Source organism: Epinephelus lanceolatus, chromosome 23, assembly GCF_041903045.1.
Source record: "Epinephelus lanceolatus isolate andai-2023 chromosome 23, ASM4190304v1, whole genome shotgun sequence".
NCBI classification, from domain to species: domain Eukaryota; kingdom Metazoa; phylum Chordata; class Actinopteri; order Perciformes; family Serranidae; genus Epinephelus; species Epinephelus lanceolatus.
Genome location: NC_135756.1, coordinates 8,718,038 through 8,731,657, shown reverse-complemented (window position 1 = coordinate 8,731,657; position 13,620 = coordinate 8,718,038). Strand labels below are relative to the sequence as shown.

Genomic DNA, 13,620 nt, shown 5'->3' with positions numbered 1-13,620 from the left:
TTTGTTGACGTTCGTAATGAATCATCCTTACGTACCAAAGTTTGTTTTGGAGTTCCGCAAGGTTCTGTGCTCGGACCAATCCTATTTACTTTATATATGCTTCCTTTAGGTAACATCATTAGAAATCACTCTATAAATTTCCATTGTTATGCGGATGATACACAGTTGTATTTATCGATGAAGCCAGAAGAAAGTAATCAATTAACTAAACTCCATAACTGCCTTAAAGACATAAAAAATTGGATGAGCACCAATTTCCTGATGTTAAATTCAGACAAAACTGAAGTTATTGTTCTTGGCCCCAAACAACTCAGAGACTCTTTATCTGATGACATAGTTTCTCCAGATGGCATTGCTCTGGCCTCTAGCACTACCGTAAGAAACCTCGGAGTAATATTTGATCAAGATTTGTCTTTTAATTCTCATTTAAAGCAAACCTCACGGACTGCATTTTTTCATCTGCGTAATATTGCGAAAATTAGGCCTATCCTGACCCGAAAAGATGCAGAAAAATTGGTCCACGCTTTTGTTACCTCAAGGCTGGATTACTGTAACTCTCTATTATCAGGTAGCTCTAGTAAGTCCTTAAAAACTCTCCAGCTAATTCAGAATGCAGCGGCTCGTGTACTAACAGGAACTAAGAAACGAGATCATATTTCTCCTGTTTTAGCTTCTCTGCACTGGCTCCCTGTAAAATCCAGAATTGAATTTAAAATCCTACTGTTAACTTATAAAGCTCTAAATGGTCAAGCTCCATCATATCTTAGAGAGCTCATAGTGCCATATTATCCCACCAGAACACTGCGCTCTGAGAACGCAGGGTTACTCGTGGTCCCTAAAGTCTCCAAAAGCAGATCAGGAGCCAGAGCCTTCAGCTATCAGGCTCCTCTCCTGTGGAATCATCTTCCTGTTACGGTCCGGGAGGCAGACACCGTCTCCACATTTAAGACTAGACTTAAGACTTTCCTCTTTGATAAAGCTTATAGTTAGGGCTGGCTCAGGCTTGCCCTGTACCAGCCCCTAGTTAGGCTGACTTAGGCCTAGTCTGCCGGAGGACCCCCTATAATACACCGGGCTCCTCTCTCTCTCTCTCTCTCTCTCTCTCTCTCTCTCTCTCTCTCTCTCTCTCTCTCTCTCTCTCTCTCGTATTCTATTACTGCATCTTGCTAACTCGGCCATTCTGGATGTCACTAACTCGGCTTCTTCTCCGGAGCCTTTGTGCTCCACTGTCTCTCAGAATAACTCATACCGCAGCGGTGCCTGGACAGTGTGACGTGTGTGGTTGTGCTGCTGCCGTGGTCCTGCCAGATGCCTCCTGCTGCTGCTGCCATCATTAGTCATTAGTCATACTTCTACTGTTATTATACACATATGACTATTGTCACACAAGTATACTGTCAGATATTAATACATACTTTCAACATATTGTACCACAGTAGCCAGAACTATAACTATAATATTATTACTTTCATTAATGTTGTTGTAAGCTACTGTCATTACCTGCATCTCTCTCTCTCTCTCTCTCTCTCTCTCTCTCTCTCTCTCTCTCTCTCTCTCTCTCTCTCTCTCTCTGTCTCATTGTGTCATATGGATTACTGTTAATTTATTATGCTGATCTGTTCTGTACGACATCTATTGCACATCTGTCCGTCCTGGAAGAGGGATCCCTCCTCAGTTGCTCTTCCTGAGGTTTCTACCGTTTTTTTTTCCCCGTTAAAGGGGTTTTTTTTGGGGAGTTTTTCCTTATCCGCTGTGAGGGTCTTAAGGACAGAGGGATGTTGTATGCTGTAAAGCCCTGTGAGGCAAATTGTGATTTGTGATATTGGGCTTTATAAATAAAATTGAATTGAATTGAATTGAAGTGGAGTGTGCACAGTGTCCGCTGCAAGCTGGAAAGCTCTCCATTAGCAATCTGTTTTCCACACTGGTTGCAACAACAGTTATGGCAGTTGATAATGCAGCAGATGTTCACCATTCCACCATGTTTTAAGCTGGATAAAATATAAACTCCTGTCCTAAAATCCCACAGTGATTTGCATTGCTCACCACTGCTCACGCCACAATCCTACTCTTTATACACAAGAAGTCTAATGGACAGCTTGTTGGGAAAGTTACTGAACACTTCAATCAATTTATTCCAACTTCGTAGACACACTAATGGCTGCATTATGGCTAACAGCAATAGATTTTTTTAGAATAACCTGCAAGTTTATTGTGTTTCCAGACATAGAATTTTTTCTGTACTTGAGAAGTTATTGTCCCTGATATATTTATCTTTAATGTCAATGCATTTAATTATACACAAGCTAATAAATTCAACTGTGCAAATCCCAAAAATAGTGTTTTTCAATGACATAAAACAAACAAATTGCAAATGCTCACATTTAAGAAGCAATAAATTGACTATTCATTTATGCGCTAAATAAATTAAGTCGAACTCCCGTTTAAAAGACTTTATTGTGCATTTCCGGCCTTCTGACATAGAGGCACAGCAGAGACATTGAGTGACAGCACTCGGCCCTCCACAATCCCCCACCAGGGCTGTACTGGAAACCTTCCCACACCTCCACAGCAGGCAGCATCTGCTGGGAGGAGATCTCCAGCTGCTTTTTCTACTGGTTTTCCAACACATGGCTGGTCTCCACTGGCCGTTCCCTGAATACGACCAATTGTCTGTAAAAACAGTCCATCGATAATGGATATCTGCCACCCCACCACTGACATGCACAGATTACTGAGCTGATGGAACAATCAGCAGGGGCAAAAGATGTAGGCTTATTTATCCGCCTCTAGAAACAGTTGTTTGAGCCCATTGTGCACTCTGATTATTCAGAGACTTTGAATGCAAAGCAGGTGTGTTGTCTTTGTCTTGTGTACCTGTGGTTTCTTCCTTTGGGCACAGTTTTCGAGCAGAAATTGTCACGATGTTCAATCCCAAAGATCCTCAAGTGAATATAGAGAACATTTTACAAACAGCCTTTAGGTCTAGTTCGGTTTTATTGACTCTGTAGTCGAGCAGAGATTCTATGAGGTGATGACAATTGATTATACCAAACAAAGACTGCAAGGAACCCCTGGAAGTATCTCAGGGACACCGGAGGACACCTTACTGTGAGAGCTAGCACGAGACAGATGACTGTTTTTCATTCATTTGTACAAACATGGCCTTTCTTTTCATTTTCATATCCTCTAGATCTGAGTGACTGCCGGTGAGCGTGGAGGAAACATTTAAAGAGACACTGCAGCAGGCGTCGTCAAGATAAAAGGTGAGTCTCTGCTCCATTTTACGAAACACAAAGCATGTATTTTTACTGAAATGCCAAATGTCTATGTTAGCTGGGCTCTCATTCACTGTCAAGCAACATAAACAAATGCAAGGATTTCCACATCTCATTACTTCAATCTTTACCTTTTTAGGGTTTCTAGGATTCTATTATGCTATGCTTTTTATATTTATTTTCCTACTATGTTTGCTTTGTTTACTGTAACACGCTAGTTTACCCAATGAGTGATCATTTCAGATTAATTTAAAGCTATTGTACTGTTGTTATTGAATTTGGGTGATGGATATTGTGTTGTTTTATATTTCATTGCGATTTTTAATGGACCATAAAACTTATTAGCCCTGCCGAGTATCATTGTTTTAATTTGAGCCTTGAGAATAAGCACGCTAAATCCGAGGATTGGACACGAGCCACGTGACTTGGACTCAACCCAGAGTGGAGTCACAAATTTCCTGCCTTTTAACTTGAATTGACAAAAATAGACTTGCAAATTGACCTGGAATTCAACGCCATTAACTCATGACAGCACTTGAACTTGAGCCTTTTGACTTGAAAATACTTGATACCTCTCCCCACACCAATTTGGGGACAGAAAGTTAAGACATAAACCCAGTATGAGATGAGTGCAACAAGAGAGGACAGAAACATGAAATTAATTCTGTTATGGTAATCACTAATTGTACTTTATGCTATGGATTCTCACCAAGCAGTTCAGTTCAGTTCAGTTCGTTACAGTTATTTTGTGTTTCCATTGTCAAAAGTTGTGGATGTTACCAAAAGAACTGTTCCACTCTTTCCCATTTTCATGTCACCCCTCTTTTGGGGTACCAAGCATACTGATCCGATACTAAAGCTTCTATCCCACTGCACAAAAAACCCCACTAACACCCGCTAACATCTGGCTTTTTAATGTAATGGGAAAGGTTACACTCAGCATTTATACGTGGATCGAATGACTCTGCAGTAGTCACAGGTATTTATTGACTCTGGCTCTGATCTGCATTGACAGAAACACAACATCAGGGTGAACACGTTACTTTTAGCCCTTTAACCGCCGCAATGATACGCCACTACAAATACCATCCGTCTCTGCCCAAGCAGCGCTCAAAATCAATCCAAACTGCACTGAGTTTGAAAGAGCGACTGAGTAAGTGAGAGATATATAGAAAGAGGAAACCACTTTAAGTTTTCACAGGCCTCCATGCTGTTTTCTACTGTTTTCTAGCTGGTTTTCAAGCCCGTCCTTGACATTGAACATCGAGACACGCCGAGAAAAAAAAAATGGCATACTCGTGTGCAGCAGAGGTGTGTCCACAACTCTGGTTTACTGGCAGTGGGAAATGAGTCTAAAGCCTTATTGTAGTGTTTGAGAAAAGAGTGGAAAAGGGCTATAAAATGTGGAGCTAGAAAATCGTCACTCTGGCTCAACAAATACTCAATGCACAAGCCGGCTATTTTTAAGTATCCAATCTTGGAATTTGTTCTGAGAATGTAGGCATGCAACCTTATTTTGAGGACAATCTGCAAGATGCAATCTGCAAATACAGCGAGAGTTGGAAGGAGCAGCGACATGCTATTACTATCCAATAACAACCCTGCCTCTTGTCATCAGAAAGGCTGAACAGATCTAGAGGTTGGGTACATGTACACGCAGGTTATGTACCGGCTCTACGGGTACTATACTAAAATTGTTTGGTGTAAACGCGACTGAAGTGCAGTGTCATCAGTACTTTTTAGTCGTACTTGTTTTTGAAGACTTAAAACTTACTTGTGACTTGCAACACAGTGACTTGGTCACACCTCTCTGCCCAAAATCTTGCTGGGTGCACTTCTAAATACAGAGTAACTAAACTTACAGCTTTCTGGATTCATCAGAATATTATATTATATGAGTATGGGAGATGATGTGTCATGGGAACTGCCCATTGGTCCGACAGCCCATTGGTCCGACATCCCATTGTTCCGACCATATTAAACCCCTTGTTCTGAAGTCCGTTCCGAAATCATCATGATGCCCTGTGGTTAAGGTCTGGTTAGGTTTAGGCACAAAAACCACTTGGTTAGGGTCAGGAAAAGATCATGGTGTGGGTTAAAATGAAAAAGAACGTGACAAACACATAAGCCGTGAGCCTGCTTCGCCTCAAGCCTTTCCCAGCTGACCCAGAGCCGGTCGCGGCGCACCATCAAGGTAGAAATACGCCCGCCGGGAGCCGTTCAGCGCCGCGGACCGTCGGACTAACGGGTTGTCAGACCAATGACATGGACCCAAGTGTCATAACCTTTTCTCACAGCTCGTGTTCAGACAAAGTTATTTGCTCTGTGTGAAACTACTGAAGCTGCGTAGTTGCATATTTTGCTGGTTTGATTAAAGCTTATTTGACTGGAACATCCTGAGCCCAAACCCAAAGTGTACCATAAACTCACAAAGAGGCTGATGCTGTGAATATATGAATAGAAAATGAGCAAGTCTTCTTTGACCCTTGAGGACAATGCTGCTGCTGCTCGCTGGACCAATTTATGGATTTAGATGCAGTCAGTTATGCAGATTGCTCTCTGGCAAGTGTTTGTGTTGATGGATTTCTTATGGGTGCAGTGCATATGGGTTGAATAATGCCTTATTGATTTTACCTTATCTCTGAGGGAAGCAGAATCACAGGCCGACTGTACACTACATCCACCTGTCATTGTACAAAGCCCTGTTATCAAGAGAAAAAGAAAAACAAGTGAAACATTTGTCGTCTGGGAATCTGATGGCAACTGTTTCTCATGCTGAATACTAAGTACAGAGGAAGACTTGGGGCTTTGTTGTTTCATATCAGCACATACTCACATTAATATTGATATGGAAATGTGCTGAGGTCACTCGCACAGTGTGTAGTTGGAACCACCGGTCCTCTTCATATATTGCTTTCATGGCCAATTGGTTGTGTTAATGAGCGATTTTGAGCGATTTTGAGCTAATCACAAACTTTCTCATCATTCAACACATTTTTTATTATTTCCCATACCTTCCCAAAGTCAAACAGAAATACAGCTCATCATAATGCCCTATAAATTCATAATAAGACCATGTATGGGTAGGCAAAATGATGGAATGTATATCACTGTAACAAAATATATCAGGATATAGTCATTTTTCTGTAAATTCATGTAAATAAAAACATCTACCTCATATGAGACAACACTTAAAAGACTTGAAACACTTAAATAAAAATTACGACTGCCAAAATCCTGTTACCTAGACAGTAGGCAGCTTAATTCATAATATCACAAGATCATGCGGAAATTACGAGACCACACAAGAATCCAGCCCTGATTTGCGTCAGAGCCCGACCTGAATAGCTTTCATGGTAGAAACAGTTTTGCCAAATCTCCACCCATGGACACATCTATTGCTGTGCAGTAAATACTGTTATATCGTCCAACCGCACTATTGTGTAGCATTAGAGATTTGGAATTTTTTGAAAAACGGCTGGTTGCAATCAAACCATTGGTGCCATTAGCCGTCCTAACTGTAATGACATATTAAATGCTATCTATTATGCTTGTGCTTTCATATCACAGCTGTGAGAGCAGTAATAATCCAAAATAGAGCTGAAACAAAAAGTGAATTCATTGATTGTTTTATTGGCAGAAAATGCATTGGTAACTATAGTAATCAATAAATTGTTTAAGTCATTTTTAAAGCAAAACTGGCAAAAAAAACTCAGCTGTGGCTTCTTAAATATTAATCTTTGGGTTTTCAGACAAGACATTTTTTATCATGAGATCCTTTTAAACCCAAGGGCTGGAGGATGTGGCTTAAAAATTGAATGGATTAAACAATTACTTCAACAATCATATATGTTTTTGAATTCAGTCACAGGTAGGGTTGTCAAACATTTCGATTTATCAATACTCATCGATACTGAATAGTTGAATTGTCTGCAGTATTGATACACTGGCACCAGCTGTGGTTCCTCACTCTCTCTCTCATTGTTAACGGTTACTACAGTCATTCTGCTGTTCTCTGCCACTAACCAAAGAAAGAAAAGTCATCCTCATGTTATATGAAAAATCATGAATTTTGTAAATGTAATATATGTCAGGACTTAAAGGCGCTGTATGTAAGAATGTGGCCAAAACGGTTACTGCGCTCAAATTCAAAATACTGCCGCGAGTCGCGTCCGCCCCCCCTCCCCTACAGATTTGAGGTTGCTGGACAGCGGCACGCTGGAGACTGATTTGTTTGCCCACGGGCGGCTGCTGTGGCAGGGCCGCGTCCTTGATCTTCGGTTTTCTAGCTTCTCTGGAGGAGAAGCCGGCTGCTAATGCTATGTACCGGGACACTGCTAATGCTGCTTGCCGTGCTGCTAATGTTTGTTTCTCAAAAAAATCAGTCGGGTGATGACCCACCTGCACATGGGCTACAATGTATGGTCAAAAATGAATAACAGTTGAAAGTATTCGAAATGTCCATCCCCGTCTAGCTATGATGCTAGTTAGCCAACTTTGGCTAAAGCTTACCTGTCGAGGAGAAGAGTAGCCAATTCGACATCCGATTTCAAATTTTTCTCCACTTTCAACAGTCTCCACCGTTCAGATCATCTCCTATATAGACCCCCGCTTTGCCTCGAGTTTTGTCATGGTGTTTTTGGGAATCATGACAAGGTTGTTTGGGTTTAGTCGCACCGTCAGCCATTGTAGCTCAGTCGTAGCTATAACTGATGATGACACTCTACTGACTGCGTGACTGGTAGACGGCAGTGGGTGGCGCAACAGGCCAAAACACAAATTCAAAACATAAACATGATTTGCAGACCGTAATTTTTTTTTTTTTTTAAATGCGAATATTCTGGCTGTACTATTGTTGTCGGTGAGATCAGTATGTTATATGAACATTATTTCTTAGTCTCTGTGACATATTAAGAGGATTTTACGACTGTTTGCTTTAGATTTCTTACATACAGCTCCTTTAAATACCTGAAGGAACGAGACGAGACCCACAATGCAGATCAGTGAAAGTGCTTTTATTTACAAAAGGTGCGTGCTCAAAATGTGCCGGGAAGTGACAAAAACAAAGACGACGACGGGGATCCAGGGCAGGTGAAGGAGTCCGGGTGAGGGAAGACAACACAACGGGGCTGGGCGAGGCAAGGCTGGGGGCAGGCAGGTGGCAGGGCTGCGAAGCAAAAATAAATACAAAGTTAGTTCGAGGCGACAGTCCAACACACAATCCAAAAACCAGCATAGATCCAAAACCCATCAAAGATCCAAAATAACACAATAGCACAAAGATGAATGAGACTGAGAGCGTTACCACTGAGGTTGAAACAACGAACTGGCGAAGAGTGTTCACACAGGAGAAGAGCAAAAAAAACAAAGGCACAGACGAATCTTGACAATATATTATTACTTTCTTGTTAAAACTTGCACTATATTTTGGTAAGAGCACATTAGCACTTGTTAGGACTCAAAACTTAAAGCTTAGGACTTGGAACTTGACTCAGAACTTAAGTGCAAAGACTTGAAACTTGTGACTTGCAACCCAGCGTTTGGCCCCACCTCTGCCCTAAATCTTGCTGGATGCACTTCTAAATACAAACTAACTAAAATGACAGCTTTCTGGGTGCATTAGAATATTATATTATATATTGTGAAAATGATAAAAAGTTATAGTTATCTTAAATAAATATTTCTAAAGTCTGTGTCCTCAGTGTCAGTTTTCCCCTGTGGTAACAAAACTGGTACCAAATATCAATATTTTTTAGGATATTATATCGCAAATTCTAGTATTGTGACAACACTAGTCACGTGTGTAAAACAAAAACTACACCAATGTTTTTATTTATTTTAAAGAGTTTGCTTGGACTTGCTGATTTAAACAACAGAATTTTATAAATTACATAATATGATCATGTTAAGGTAATGAATTTGCCTCAAAATATAACATATATAGTATTAAAAAGTAATATAAATTCCATTGACAAGCTGGGACACTTGTCTTATTTTGGAATGTACAGATCTGATACTGATATCAGATATGAGGCAAATACTAATTGAAATAGTTGGATTGGGTATTGGTGACAGTAGCCATGTTTCCATCAGCCTGTTCAGATGCGCATCTAGAAGTATCGCATCGGAAAATATTGATGGAAACGCCAAAATTTGAATTAAAATCCCCTGATTCGCACAAACTAAAATCCGCTCGCTTTAGCCGGGTTTTGGTTGATTCGAAAAAATGCTGATTCGCAAAACGGGGGATGGAAACAGTTATGTTCGAATTAAGTCTGACGTAGTGCACCTCTCTCCATGGTGATATCCACACTCCGGGTCGGGAAGGCGGTAATGCATTTACAAGCTGGTTGCCAACCGCCAGAAAACGTAGAAGAAGAAGAATGCGAGACTTGTTTTGTTTCCGGTTCTGCGGAAAACTCGCGCAAGTTCGTAGTTTTACACCAAAGTCCGTACATTTAATGGAAACACACAGGATTCGTATTTCTTTTAATGCGCATTTCCCAATAATTCAAATCACTTTTGGATGGAAACATAGCTAATGACGCAGAATTTTTAAAATTCAGTTCTATATATACATCTGCTGACACGTGGACGTGTTGTGTCATGAGTCAGCAGGGCTCCTGTAGACCACATAGCTGAGGGAGCAAACAACGAACAGGTCAGCTGTTTGGAGATATTTCAAGTATATTTTTATGTATTTATCTGTTACATTTTCCTTTTTAAAATTCGGAAAGCAGTGTTTAAGTCAGACCTGATGTAGCCTACACATGAAAAAATGATCCTTGTCTCTTCCACACAGCGAGGCAAATAGCTTATTAATTAAACACTGGTGTTTAAAATGTACCTTAGTTTGATGCTGCTTTGCTGAGTAATGCTGCTACTCTAGATATAGTCTATAGTGTAAAAATAACAGACATTGCAGAGTGCACACATGGTGTATCATCCTCAAGAGTCTAATTTAAAATGCAGGAATACAAGAACTAAAATAGTGCATTGAACATGATTGGAGTTATTAGAGTTTACATTTCCCACTGAGGCAAAGCAGAGATTCTATTCCTGCTGACTGTGGTGTATGGATTTTGATACAACCTGGTTGTTTCATTTGTATTTTATGGAGGATTCAAACCTGTTCACTCCTCCCTGCCCTGTCAAACTCCATCCTCTCACTCCATACCTCTATGTTAAAGTCTGTATTCAGCCGCCGTTGCTGGTTCAGGCAGGGTTCAGTGGCTATTTACTGAGGCATTGTGAGTGATTCTAGCCTTGTTAAATCCTATTTTGTTTTGTGAGCGTGGCGCTCAGCCTCCTTCAGGCCTGTGAAGGTGGAGGATGGAGCCGGGATGCCGACTGGGGACCCAAAGAGCAGTCCAATTTTTCATCCTTATTGCCCGTGACATATCCAAAGTGGCAGAGTGCCTTCCACGGAGAGACAGAAGGAGGGGGAGGGAGGAAAAAGTGAGAAGCATGCAGCTCTGATGGACTGAGAGGAGTGTATGTCTGCTTCCTCCTCCTGTAGTCCTGAGCAGGGTCTCCAATTTTCTGTGCTTAAACAATGCAATTCAGCAGCGTTCATCAGGGCAGACGAGGTTAAAGTACCTGCCCCTGCCTCTCTGTGACTTACTCCGCCTTCAGGCTTGTTAGTGTAGCCAGAGAATAAATGCAGGTTTGAAGCCGACAGAGAATAAAGAGTGTATTAGTGTCTGACTTACTGCATGACACTGACTAAATGAAGCTGTTACACCCACCCTTTACCCCCTTTTTTCACCATAGCTTCCCACAGGCTTCAGCTTCCAGTGCACAGGGATCATTATTCCTGGGGATGTTCAGTGACTCATCATATGAGTCGCTCATCTGTACATTATGTAAGAATTTGTAAAATAATTCCAGTGCAAAGTAGAGGCTTTATTTTGATTAAGACAGATCCGTGTTGATGCAAATTTTGTGTCAATCAAGTGTCATTTGAGCTTGATTTCAGTTTGCGGTGTGATTACTTCTTCTTCTTCTGTCTTAATTTCAAGCCCTAACTCACATCCTGTGTGTGGGTGTGAACAGGGGGATTCGTGATCCATATGAGGTCCCTCTGTAATACTTGTCCTAAAAAGTGTTTTTGTTAGAAATGCACTAATTTATATGCCGCACATCGATATCAGCCTGATTTTGAAAAAACTTTTACTCTCGTCAGTCTTCATTTTGATAAATGAAGTTGGTCTTATATGAATATATGTTTTATGACAACACAAATCGCATCTGAGAAGCTCTTGGTACAACATGTAAATGGACAAAGACATACCAAAAATTTTAAATAACAGGACAATAGCCCCTTTTACACTGCCAGATTTTCAGTGAATGTTGGGCCGTTTTGCCGGCAAGCTGCGAGCGTTTAGACACATAGAGCCAGATTGGCGAGTTGATCCAAGGTGCCCAATTTTCCACCTCGTAGGGTAGACATATTGGCCGAACCTTTTTGGTTTAAAAAGAACGAGGCGCCCTTCCACCACAGGAGGAGCTGTTGATGGAGCAAGGCCGTTTACGTCACACACTGAGCTACACATTTTGTTACTTGCTCAAGCCCCCCATTGCCCCGAAAAAGGCGCATTCTGTATAAACAAAAGTAGGCAGGCGGCATTTTGATGCACTCCCTGATTTTGTTTTTATACTGCCAGTGCTGAAAAAAGACTGATTGGGCTTTCCTGCAAATTTGCACAATTCCTGTTTAAAAAGGGTTAATGATTCAGCCTCATATCGTGTATTTCACATGTCACACAGATCTGTCTAACATTGGAGCCTAAACATCTGCAAAGTCCTGATCTTACAGTATCTTAACCTTCAGACACCCTGGAGCCTCCTCACATGCGCCCATGCAGACAATGATGGACTCTGAGGCCTCATATACCTAGGTCATGACCATGCATGAATCATACATTAATACAGTTACTATTATTATGCATGATGATATTCAAATACTTGTATATTTAGTTATTTTTCCATGACACAGCCAATAATGTTGTGCCAGTCCAACTTAGGACCCAAATGCAAACACTACCAGGAAATTGAATGGTTTGAGGCAGTTTACTGTAGTTTGAAGAAGAGGAGCTGAAGGCTTGAATGAGGTGATGGCTGAGGTGGGCAGAGAATGGCTATGCAGAGCAGGCAGATTAGTTGAAAGCAGAGCAAAAGTAGGTGAGAACGAGGCTGGACATGGAGGGTAATGGTTGAGGCTGGCATGGTGAACCTTAAACACAGAACAGAGCATGATTGATGTCCAAAAAGTACAAAAAGAGAAAGCATCAAAAAGTTGAAGTTGGCCTAGACGTCTCCTCTGAAGAGGAGACTGATTGATTTGGATGTCTGCGCCAGGGTTTTATACTGCAGTGGATTGTTGTAGATGTGGTTCAGGTGTGCAGGTTCAGCCGCTACTGGCACTCAGGAGGATCGGCAGGAGGAGGGAAACAGGAGGCCATGCCCAGCAGACACACTGAAGACAAACATGAGACGCTAGGAAGGGTAAACAGGAAACACAAGGGAGACGCAAAGCCAGTTTTCTAACAGATATTCGTCTTACTGACTGCCATAGGCCTATTGGCAAAAAAGGTGAATTCAGGGTGGTGGTGGAGGTGGCAGTGACCGATGTTTTTCTGTCGTGGGCTAAAAAGCAGGTCTTAAGACAAACGGCGTCTTGTCGTCCCGGGGATAATAGATAACATGTTTGAGATGAAGAGAGATCTTTCCAGGGATGCCATCAAGAAGAAAGGATGCAGTGAACTTACTACTAATGTTTCGGATGACGGACCCTTTTGTTTCCCTAATAATGCTACGTTGGGAGCAACTAATCTGTGTTTAAATTGGCAGGAAGAGAGCCAGTTAAAGTTAGCTGTTAGCAGCCAGTGGACTAAACTAACAGCCAACAGAGTTGCATCAAGTTACGTTATGATGCATTCAAACTCTATTCAGTAAAAATGAGAATTGGGTGAAGGTAAATTGAAACAATCAAGACATGTTTGAATGAAGTCTTGTAAAATCAATTTTTTGGCAATGAACTTGAATAAACACAGCTGTTAGAAGAAGAAATTTATTGATGTTTTTACAGTAAAGACGTGAAGTAAAAAGGCTTTTGAAGCAGTTATTTTTAAAGATTTTTTTTCATGTGAAAGAAAGGTTGTTTGATAAATTCGCATGATTGAATTTGCACCTAACCAAAGATAGTTTAACGAAGAACGGACTGACTTTAAAACAGTTTAGTTATTTTTTGATAAAGAAAAATCTTTGTTTCTCTGACACAAAAGAGGCAATAAATAATGACAAAAACACAACAGCAAAAACCTCAATATCGACCACTGGG

At 41.0% G+C, this 13,620-nt stretch overlaps 1 protein-coding gene across 1 annotated transcript in view; it reads left to right on the top strand.

The window, feature by feature from the left end:
• The window catches only part of syt1a (synaptotagmin Ia), a 312,837-nt gene that overhangs the window by 128,749 nt on the left and 170,468 nt on the right, over window positions 1–13,620 (top strand). The window contains exon 3 of the mRNA XM_033614474.2: window positions 3,194–3,266. The gene's annotated coding sequence lies outside the window, so the exon portion shown is untranslated. The remainder of the gene's footprint in view (window positions 1–3,193; window positions 3,267–13,620) is intronic.